Source organism: Nyctereutes procyonoides, unplaced genomic scaffold (assembly GCF_905146905.1).
Source record: "Nyctereutes procyonoides isolate TBG_1078 unplaced genomic scaffold, NYPRO_anot_genome, whole genome shotgun sequence".
Lineage (NCBI taxonomy): Eukaryota > Metazoa > Chordata > Mammalia > Carnivora > Canidae > Nyctereutes > Nyctereutes procyonoides.
The window spans coordinates 27797787-27807987 of NW_026575139.1; the positions used below are offsets into that span (position 1 = coordinate 27797787).

General features: G+C 50.3%; 1 long non-coding RNA gene across 1 annotated transcript; it reads left to right on the forward strand.

Moving 5' to 3' along the window:
* Positions 1-2625: 2625 nt before the first annotated feature.
* Positions 2626-6875, forward strand: LOC129495864 (uncharacterized). Its single transcript, XR_008661633.1, has 2 exons — positions 2626-3680; positions 4281-6875. It is a non-coding gene; the product is annotated as an uncharacterized LOC129495864 (long non-coding RNA).
* The last annotated feature ends 3326 nt before the right edge of the window (positions 6876-10201 follow it).

Here is a 10201-nt window from a genome sequence, read left to right on the forward strand (position 1 = left end):
TGTCTCGCCAAGGAGTGGGGACGAAGCCAGGCAGCCGGTCATCTGGAAGCCAGGAAATGAACCCTCGAGACCAGGAGCCAAATCTGCCAACATCTTGATCTTGGACTTCCCAGCCTCCAGATCTGAGGTAAATGGTTGTAGTTTCTAAGACACCTAGTCTATGGCATTCTGTTACAGCAGCTTGAGCTAAGACAGCATCTCAGATGCTCTGAAGGAGAACCTGCAGAAATTTGGTACCCCAAACAGTGCTACAGGGAAGGCCAGATTTGCCAAGCTTGGTTTCTTACAGTGGAAGGGGCAGGGAAAGAGAACTGTCACCTCTGCAAAGGCCACCTTTGGCTTTGATCTCTAGCCATCATCAAGCTGAAGGGCTAGCGTTGGAATCTAGGGCTCTCGGTAGGGATCTGACAAAAGACTGTTCCAAAAGAGATGAATATTGCTAAGTAATGGTGGGCTGCGGAATTCCAGACAGCTGAGACATGAAAGTCAGATCCAGGTACTAGTCCTGTCTCTGCTACTAATAGCTGTGCAGCCTTGGGAAACCACTGCACCTCTCTGAAGTTGGGTTATTTCATTTCCCACAGGAGGCCAAAACCTGGCCTGCTCCACCTTCTTCAAGGCTGGCTGTAACCTGACATATATGAAGGTACTCTGAAAAAATGTAAATAGAAGGATGAGCTTTTTTAGAGAGAGATCACTCAGCTCTGGAGAAGCCAAGGAAGGCTTCAGGAAGGAGGAACCAAGGAGAAGCCAAGTGGCCTGGACAGATGCCATTCATAGTGACAATTTCATTTAGGCCAAGGCAGAGAGTTGCTACCTGAGATCATGGGAGGAGGCAGGAACACTAGGCTGCTGAGTCAGAGGGGTGGATGAACAGAGGCACACAGGACCACAGTGCTACAGGACCACAGGCAGATCCCACGCCTGGTGGGGCCAGGGTAAGAGGCTCAAGTCAGTGTCCCTGAGCCCAGAGCCCAGACCAGGTAAGGGTAAAATCCACTTACAAATAGCTCCAGAGTAACTAAGCCTTCCAGGTAAACCTTGGCCCCCTGGCCTAGAGTTTTGTGTGGTTTCACAGGCCATGGGATTTGGGGGCACAGGGGATGAGCCTACTCATCTCTTCACCAGGTGAAGTGCAGACAGTGGGGAGGACTTCAGGACATGGAGATCATGGGTGATGGGTGGGAAGGCAGTGGGCTCAAGTTCCAGCAACAGCATGGTGAGATGACAGGCCTGGGCTGGGAACATAGAGTCTGGAAATGCTGCCAAGTCTCACGTGGGCGTATTTGGCAAGGGTGGGGGTCAAAATGAAAAGTGGGGATGGGAAGTCAGGTGAGGCCAGGACTTGATGCCCACCAGGAAATTTAGCCTTCTTTTTTTTTTTTTTTTTTGCAGGCAGTGAGGAACCATTGGCTGGTTTTGAGGGTATCTTGATATGGCTGGTTACCAGCAACAGTGTGGGAAACTCAAGGCAAAAACGACAATTTGGCAAGAGTAACAGAGAGAGTGACTAGAGCAGAGGTTGTAGAGAATAAAGGACAGCAGAGTGATTGGCTCCACAAACAGTGTGAAGTAGTGATACCTCTGAAAGGGCCTTTGCTGTTCTGCGAGTTTCTATCATTTCTGCCCTCTTCCTAACAGCACACAGGCTTCCTTTTGAGACATTAACTCCTCCCTGTTACAGTCTGACAGGGCCCATCCCTAACTAAGCAGCAGGCCTGTGCCTCTAGCAGGTCCAATCTACAAGCCCTCCCTGGAGCCTGAAACAAAAAACATCAAGAGCAGGATTCCTGCGTCCCAAGCATTCTGTCCACCAGAAGGCCATTCTTGTCTATCCTGCTTCTTTGGCCTTGGAGTGGCCCAGGTTCCACCTACTTCCAAGCCTGGCTCTTCAGACTTCCATCAATTCTGCAAAAATCTGGTATCCTTCAAATAAATTCTCTCTGGCAAGAAAAACTAGGCTGCTTGCCACCCAGAAATCCTGACCAAGAGACCTGCCTTAGGGATACACTTCTAGTCTCTTTTCCTTCCATAGCCTGACTTCTTCCCCCCTGGCACCCGGCCTGAGCAGCCCGAGATGAGAGATGGAAAACCCAAGGTTGAGGTCCTAATTGTGCCCATTGCTTAACAGTCCCTGAGGCATAGAAGGTAAAATCGTGTACAGGCCAGCAGACCTCACTCTTTAGTTTAACAGAGTGGAGGAGGAAGCTCCCAAATATGGGCAGAAAAAACAGTCCTCAAAGCCAGACATCCTGTTACAGTGCAGACTGATTCTGTGGGTCTGGGGCTAGGCCTGGAATTCTGCATTTCTAACCTGCTGCCAGTTGAGGTCAATGCTGCTGGTGCCCGGCTTGCATACTTCGCTGACAGACTCTACATGGTGGACATCAGGTGGCAGGAGAGGCATTTGGGCAAGTTAGAAGATCTCTGGTAATCAAAACGGCTGTTTGCGTAGAGTCACTGGGGTGAAAGCCAGCTTATTGTGAGCTGGAGGGGGAGCAGGTGACAGAGGGCATGGAGCTCCTGGCCTGTGACGTTACCTGCCCACCCTCAGCATGTCGGAGGGACATGCTTCTCAGAGGAGTGCTCTGGACAAGCATATACCAATGTTCATGAGGGGAGGGCAGAAACATGGAAGCCTGTCCATCTCCCACTCAGTCTGCCTCTTGTTCTCCCAGCGTCAGCTCTGCTGCACCCAGTGGGTCCCAGGCATGGTGGCCCCTCCTGTGTTCATTCAGTATTCCTGGCCTCTGAGGGGCTCTCCACTCTTTTCCTTCCTTCTCCCATCCTATCATTATTTCTTCTTCTTTATCACCTCTGAGAACACTTTCAGGTAAAATAGATATGGACTGGGTCAGGTCATGCCGTTTTTCTGCTCAAAACCCTCCAGTGGCTCTCATGTAACTCAAGCCCAAATCCTTACAATGCTTCCAATGCCTCATGTGACTTGGCTGCCCGTTTCTCTCAGACCTTATCTCTTTCCATTCTCTGCCTCCCACAGCCCTCCTGGCTCTTCCTCACACACATCACACCGGTTATACCTTAGCACCCCTACATTTTTATGCGTGGTTAATCTCCTCATCTCCTTCACATCTTTGCTTAAGTCACCTACTTCACACAAAAACTTGTACATGAATATTCATAGCAGCACTATTCACATTTGCCAAAAGGTGAAACCAACCCCAGCGTCTACCAGCACATAAATGGATAAACAAAATGTGGGGTATCCATACAATGGAATGCTCTTTGGCCATAAAGAGGAATGAAGCATTGATACATGGAACAATATGGATGAACCTCAAAAACATTAGGTGACATGAAAGAAGCCAGACACAACGGGTCACACATTGTGTGATTCCATTTATAGAAAATGTTGAGAATGGTCAAACTATACAGACAGAAAAGAGATTGGTTGCCTAGGCCTGGAGGGAGGGAGGAATGGGGAATGACAGCTGATGGGTACAACGTTTGTTTGTTTGTTTGTTTGTTTTTTTAAATGGGTTATTTAAGATTTATTTATTGATTGATTTATGATAGAGAGAGAGAGGCAGAGACACAGGAGGAGGGAGAAGCAGGCTCCATGCCGGGAGCCCGACGCGGGACTTGATCCCAGGACCCCAAGATCAGGCCCTGGGCCAAAGCCAGGCGCTAAACCGCTGAGCCACCCAGGGATCCCAAGGGTACAGCATTTCTTTTTGGAATGATGAAATGTTCTAAGATTGATTGAAGTGGCTGGGTGCACAAGTCTACATGCAACTAGTTTTCAGTACATGGATTTTTAAATGGGTGTATGATATGTGGATTATAGCTCAATAAAGCTGTTACCCAAAAAAATCACCCTCTCAGTGGGCCTGTCCTGTCCACTGGATTGCAAGCCCCTCCTCAACTAGCTTCTTCCATCCCTTGTGTCCTGCTCTAGTTATTTCCAAGGCTTAATACCTTCCATTGAACTATGCAATTTCCTTTTTTTAAAAAAACTAATTTTTTGTTTCTTGTCTGTCTCCATCACCGTAAACTGCATGAGAGAAGGGTTTTTTCTTTTCCCTTTCGTTCCCTGATATATTGTGTCTAGAAGAGATCTGGGACTTCAGTAGATACTCAATAAATACCTGAACAAATGTGAGAGTTCTAGGGCAGAAGCCTAGGGCTGAGGACGTAGCAGGTGCCCGATTCAGGCTTGCTGCTGGATTAGAACACAGAAGTCGGGAGGAAGTCAGAGGGCATGTTTTGGTTCACAGATTTCACACCCACCCTTCTCCGCTCTCTATTGTTTTCCACAGTTGCCGACAGTAGCAGCTTCATGCAGGAGGCCACGGAAGAGCTGTGGCCACAAACTCCCACATGGCTCGGGCCATGGGACAGCAGTGAGCAGCTGCCACCTGGAGACCTGCCTGCGCCTGAAATGTGCAGCTCTGCACTTAAAAAAAAAAAAAAAAACTGTGGTAAAATATAACATAAAATTTACCATTTTAAGCATTTTAAAGTGTAGTGGCATTTGAAGTTCAGTGACATTAAGTACATTCACTGTTATGTAACCGTCACCACCATCCGCCTCCAGAACATTTTCATCATCCCGGACTAAGACTCTGTACCCGTTAAACATGAATTCCCCACTCCCTTCTCCCCGCCAGCCCCAGGCAACCGGCATTCTACTTTCTGTCTCTAGAAATCTGGCCACTCTACACACCCCATCTAAGTAGAATCCTATACGTGAAATCAGCCCTTTGTATCTGGCTTATCTTACAGAGCATGATGTCTTCAAGCTTCATCCAGACACAACAGCACACATCAGAATTCCCTTCCTTTTTAAGGCTGAATAATATTCCATCGCGTGTAGACCACGCTCAGTTTATCCACTCCTCTGCTGATGGGCACCTGGCTTCTTTCACCTCGTGGCTATCTCACCACTGATGCTGCTGTGAACATGGGTCTACAGATATCTGTTCGAGGCCCTGCCTCCGGGCTCTATTCATCCAGGGGGTAGGTATTCTCATCTCTGCCTTACAAGCGAGAGGAGGCTGAGGCCCTGGAGGCCGCGGCGCCAGCCCCATTGCGAAGTGAGCAGGGCAGCCGAGCTGGGACTTGAGCATACATCTCTGACTCCAAGTCCCAGCTGCCACACCAGGGGAGCCTGGTGGCCTCCGTGGCTCTCATCTGGCCCCCGAGTGCATGCATCTGCTCATCAGGCCTTTCCAAAATAACAGTATATTAGCATCTGTGGGAAATGATGTTTTTCCCAATTATTCAGTGCTCCTGCCCACGAGGCGTGCACTCCTTGCTGTGGACCTTGGACCTGTCCTCGTGCTTCACTTTGGCCGGTCCAGGGGGAAGAAGTCACAGACGCTCATCGTCTCAGGCAGGAGGTTCGGTCCCGCTCCTTTCCCTCGCTGGGAGGACGATCTCCCAGGTGCGGGCCGCCTCCACAGCCTGGGTCCCAGAGTGAAGCAGTCACGTGGACAGAGGCTCCGCTAACCGAGCAGGGAGCCGGCTGCCGCGGGTCTGCAGTCCACGTGGAACATGGACCACGCACCAGTGTGTGTTGTTGGGGGTCACTGAGAGTTTGGGGTTCTTCCTTATTCAGCATAAACCAGCAAAAGCTGCTTGGTACGGCTTCTGCTGTTTAGCACTTTGGAAAGTTCACCTGCAATTCCAAATATGTGGCTCCTTTGAAAAATTAAGATTGCCTCCTCTGGGCTCACAGTGGCCGCCAGCGGGCAGACCTGCGGAGTCCCAGCTGCTTTACAGGGAGCCTGTGTCTCCCCACGAGCCGCGGTCCTCAGCAATCTTCCCTGCCCCAGCCAGGATCTCTGGACGAGTCCCCAGGTTCTGCAAGAAGTGTTGGTGCCATGCCCTGGGGCTGAGAGGAAGCCACCTGGCACCGGCCTGGGCCCCAGAGATGCAGGCTCTAATCAGTGGCCGGCTGGCTATGTGATGTGGGACTGTCACTCTCCTCCCTGGGCCTGTTTTTTCATCCATGAATGAGAGGAGATTCAGCCAGAAGATCTCAGGGCACCTCCAAGGTACCACTGTGGCCAGAGAACCCCAGGCTTTCCTGCTGCAGAGACTGTGCTGGCAACTCTGGAGAGAGTGGCTGATGGCGATGTTAGCAGGCTCCCCGCCTCCACCTCATGGCCTCAGAGAGGGCCCCACGGGGACCTCTGTGACAGGAACCTGGCCTTGCACTGAAGAATATGCCCTGGACACACGGAATGGGACCCCCGAGCCCCCTTCCCAGACCTAGAGCACCCCTCCTCACTTTCGATCTGACCGCAGGCAGTATATGGAGCATTTCAGAGATATTCCTTAGGTTTTCAGGTGGGCAAACCTTCCTGCAAGTCACACTCACTCGTTCCTCGATGGAAACCTCCTGAGGCTGAGTACACTGTGCTCGGGCCTCAATCTCACAGGATGGAGGAGATGGAGAGGACTTTCTGAGGCCCTGACCACTGGCTGATGAACTCGCTGGCCCCAAAAGGTCAGCTCCAGGTTCCCAGAGCCATACAGGCCTAAGCTCCATGAAGCATACCCAAGCCAGGGACCCAAGAAGAACGGCTGGCTGCTTTAGGAACCCATGAAGGGTTCATGGAGCTTTGTAGCCTTCTGAACCCACTGCCTCCATCCTATTAAATGTCTCTGAGGGGAGGGAAAGTTTGTGCATCCACAAATCCTATGTGTGCAGTCTGTGAATTTTCTCCAAATGAACATACTTCTGTAACTCAAATGGAGAAAGAGAATGCCATCACCACCCAAGACAAAACCCCTTCCTCATTCTTTTCCAGCCCACACCCCAAGAGCGCCTGAGGCCCTGACTTCTAACAGCATGGGTGAGCCCTGCCTGGCTTTGAACTTTACACAAATGGAATCACATGGCATTACTTCTCTATGTCTGGCTTCTGTGGATCATCATTGCTGTGTGAGATTTGCCCTCATTGCTCTTCAGTTCTACAGAAATGGGAGCAAGGGGTAAAAGGAAGGGGGAGTGGGTGAACAGAAGTGGGAGTGTGGGGTGGTGATCTAGCAGGGGACCCTCATGCTCCTGTGATTCCAAAGGAGCACTGGACCTTGATTTGGACATGAGCTTGACCCATGGAAGGGTCAGACCTTGAGTGAGGGAGTCTCACCAGAATGTGATAGGAGTGGAAGGGAGGACACATGGATTCTCTTTCCTAGCTCTGCTTTCCAAAACCTTCCTTTGAACATGTTAGACCCTGGAGAAGGGAGGTGCTTGTAGAAGTGGTGAGAGGCTTCCTCAGGGGCCTCATCTGGAATGTTCACCCTGGGCAGCTGGGGGACTGGAGGAGAGGTACAAGGGCTTCCTCGGGGGCCTCATCTGGAATGTTCACTCTGGGCAGCTGGGGGACTGGAGGAGAGGTGCAAGGGTGACAGGCCACCTGAGCAGTAAGAGCCAATTTAGATGCACCTTGGCTGTAAACAAGAGCTTGTCTGGAAAGAATGCCCATGAGTGGGAGACCCCAGCAGATTGTCCCAGGGAAACCTGGGTTCTAGCCATGCAACTGTGGTAAGTCACTCTACCATCTGGTCCCAAGTGGGCTAGATGATAGCTAAGGCCTTCTACACCTATTTTTTTTGTGTGTGTGTGTATTTTTTAAAAATTATGGTAAATTATACATAACATAAAATTTACCATTTTGACCAACTTTAAGTGTACAATTCAGCAACATTAAGTGCATTCACATTGTTGTGCAACTATCACCACCATCCATCTGCAGAACATTTTCACCTTTCCCAGCTAAAACTCTGTACCCATTAAACAACAACTTCCGGTTTTCTGAAAGCCTCAAGACAAGGAGTAAAAATATCTAATGGTGAAATTTCTGAAAGTTATTTTTGGGCAGAGAGGGCCCAGCATCTAAGGCTGGTGTAAATTCTAGCCTTTGTGAAGAGGAAGTAGTCTTAAGTTTATCAGGCTGCTGCCCTGCCACCACCCTAAAGGCTGGGGCTGTGTTTTCCATGTCCTTGTTCCCTCTATTGGCGTTTGGGCTCTGTGTCCATTTGGTCTCCGACTACCCACAGATAGTTCCTTGAACTATCTTAAACTATCTGGTTTTTTAAACCCACCTTGGCTGCTGATTAGGGATCTGTTATCCAGGGCATGGACCAGGGTGGATGTTGGTAGACCAAGTGCCAGCTGATGCGAAATGGATGCTGGGAGAGCCCCGCTGTGGCTCTTTCCCACACTCAGATACGAGAGAGCTGGCCCTCTCAACCAGCTGAGCTTCTATCCTTAATGGATAATCGAGAATCCCCGGCACAGGTCGAATAGAAGCCAGGCAAAGCCTGGAAGGAATTAGACGATGGGACATAGGGGTCCTCTTGGAAAAGGAGACTTGTCAAAAGTCTACAAACTATATTCTTACATCCTCCACCTAGAAGGAGAGCCTGACAGGACCCTAGAGATTATTTAGGGCTGCGCTGAAATGGTTGGCTCCACCAGACACACTTGCAAAGGCTCAGCTGAGCTCTCCAAGGACATAAAGCCCTGACCATCACATGCTGGAGACGTCTCAGAGGGACCCTACACTAAACCGGAGCAGCTCTGGGTCCCTAGAGCACTGCTCGCCTCATCAGAGCCTTGTGTTCCCCAGTGGCCCCCCGGGGAGGGGATGGTGTCAGAGCTGAGGCCACCCCCACCTTGGGCAAGGCACAAGGGCAGCTCTCCAGCCCAGGGCGCCTGTCTGAAGAGGGAGCCCAGCTTACCCTGGGGCTTGAAGCAGGCAAGGGAACAAGACCCCAGGCTCCCACCCTGCATTCAGTGCCCAATCCTAGTGAAGATCATTCTAGACTTTTTAAAGTTAAGTATCTTTTAATGACAGGATCCTTTCTTTTCTATTACATGAGGCTTTAACTTTTACATTTCAAAAACTTTAAACTTGTTTGCTTTATCAAAGAAAGTGCTGCTTGGTGATGAACATAGGCACACACTCTCCTAGGGAGCAAGATGAGCTCTTCTGGGTGTATTTGGGACCAGAGAATGTGTGGTGGGGCAAGGCGGGTGCATTAGGGCCGGCACCCAAGCCCATCCTCTGCTCTGCCACCTTGCACCACTAATGTTTGCACCACTCTCACCTGCCCAGATTGTGAGGCGCTCCTACCTCACTGAATGGATCTCGAGTCTCCTTCCATCCTCAGTACCCCCAGCCAGGTTAAACTTCCCTGTTGGTGACCTGCCATTGCTGTCACACAGCATTCGAGACTCACCCAGCTCCAACAACCAGCTACCACCCTGGGCAGGCTTTCTGTTCCCACAGTTCTCATGTTTCCTCACCTTATTCCAACCCCTTCCACCTGGAATGTCTTTCTGGGGTCTCCTCCAGGAAACCCTTCAGAGCCCTGCAGCTGAAGAGATTTTATGATCCTTTCTGTTCTCGGAAATTCATTGGTGCCTCCCTCACAGCACTTTGCAACATCCTCCTGGCCGGAATCACACTCATCCATGGGTTCTCCATGAGACTGTGTGTTCCTCAAGAGCAGGACATCCTTCATTCATCTCTGCAATCCCCACACCTGGCACACAGTAGGCACTCAGCAAGAATGCTTCAAGTGTTGAGACTCTGATCCTACTTCTGATCACCAGCCAATAATTCTGGCCACTGATTTCCAATGTGTGTGTGCACACATGTGTGAAGGGTTTTCCCCAAACACCTAAGCAAGACTCCCATACCAGCTGGTGTCCTACAACTCAATAAATTCTGACACCATCTACCCAGGGACAGTGGAGGATCCCACAGGTGAAGGGTTCAGCCTACAAGACTGCCCACCACTTCTACAAACACCAGTGCAGGTCCAGCCCGTGTTTCTGACCAACCACCTGTAAACTGAGAGTTCCCAAGTGCCCCTCCTGGGTTTGATTACTCTGCTAGAGTGGCTCACAAAACTCCGAGAAACATTTTACCTACTAGATTGCAGGTTTATAAACAGACATAACTCAGGAATAGCCAGACAGAGGAGATGCATGCATGGGGCTTCCATGCTGTCCGGGGCGTAACACCCCAAATCTCCACGTGTTCACCAACGCCCATTCTTTTGGGATTTTGTGGAGGCTTCACCATTGAGGCACGATTGATTAAATCATTGGCTACTGGCGATTGAGTTGGCCTCTGGCCCCTCTCCACCACCCCTCCCCAGGTCCAGGGGGTAGCACTGAAAATTCCAACCTTTCAATCCCAGAAGTTGGTTCTCC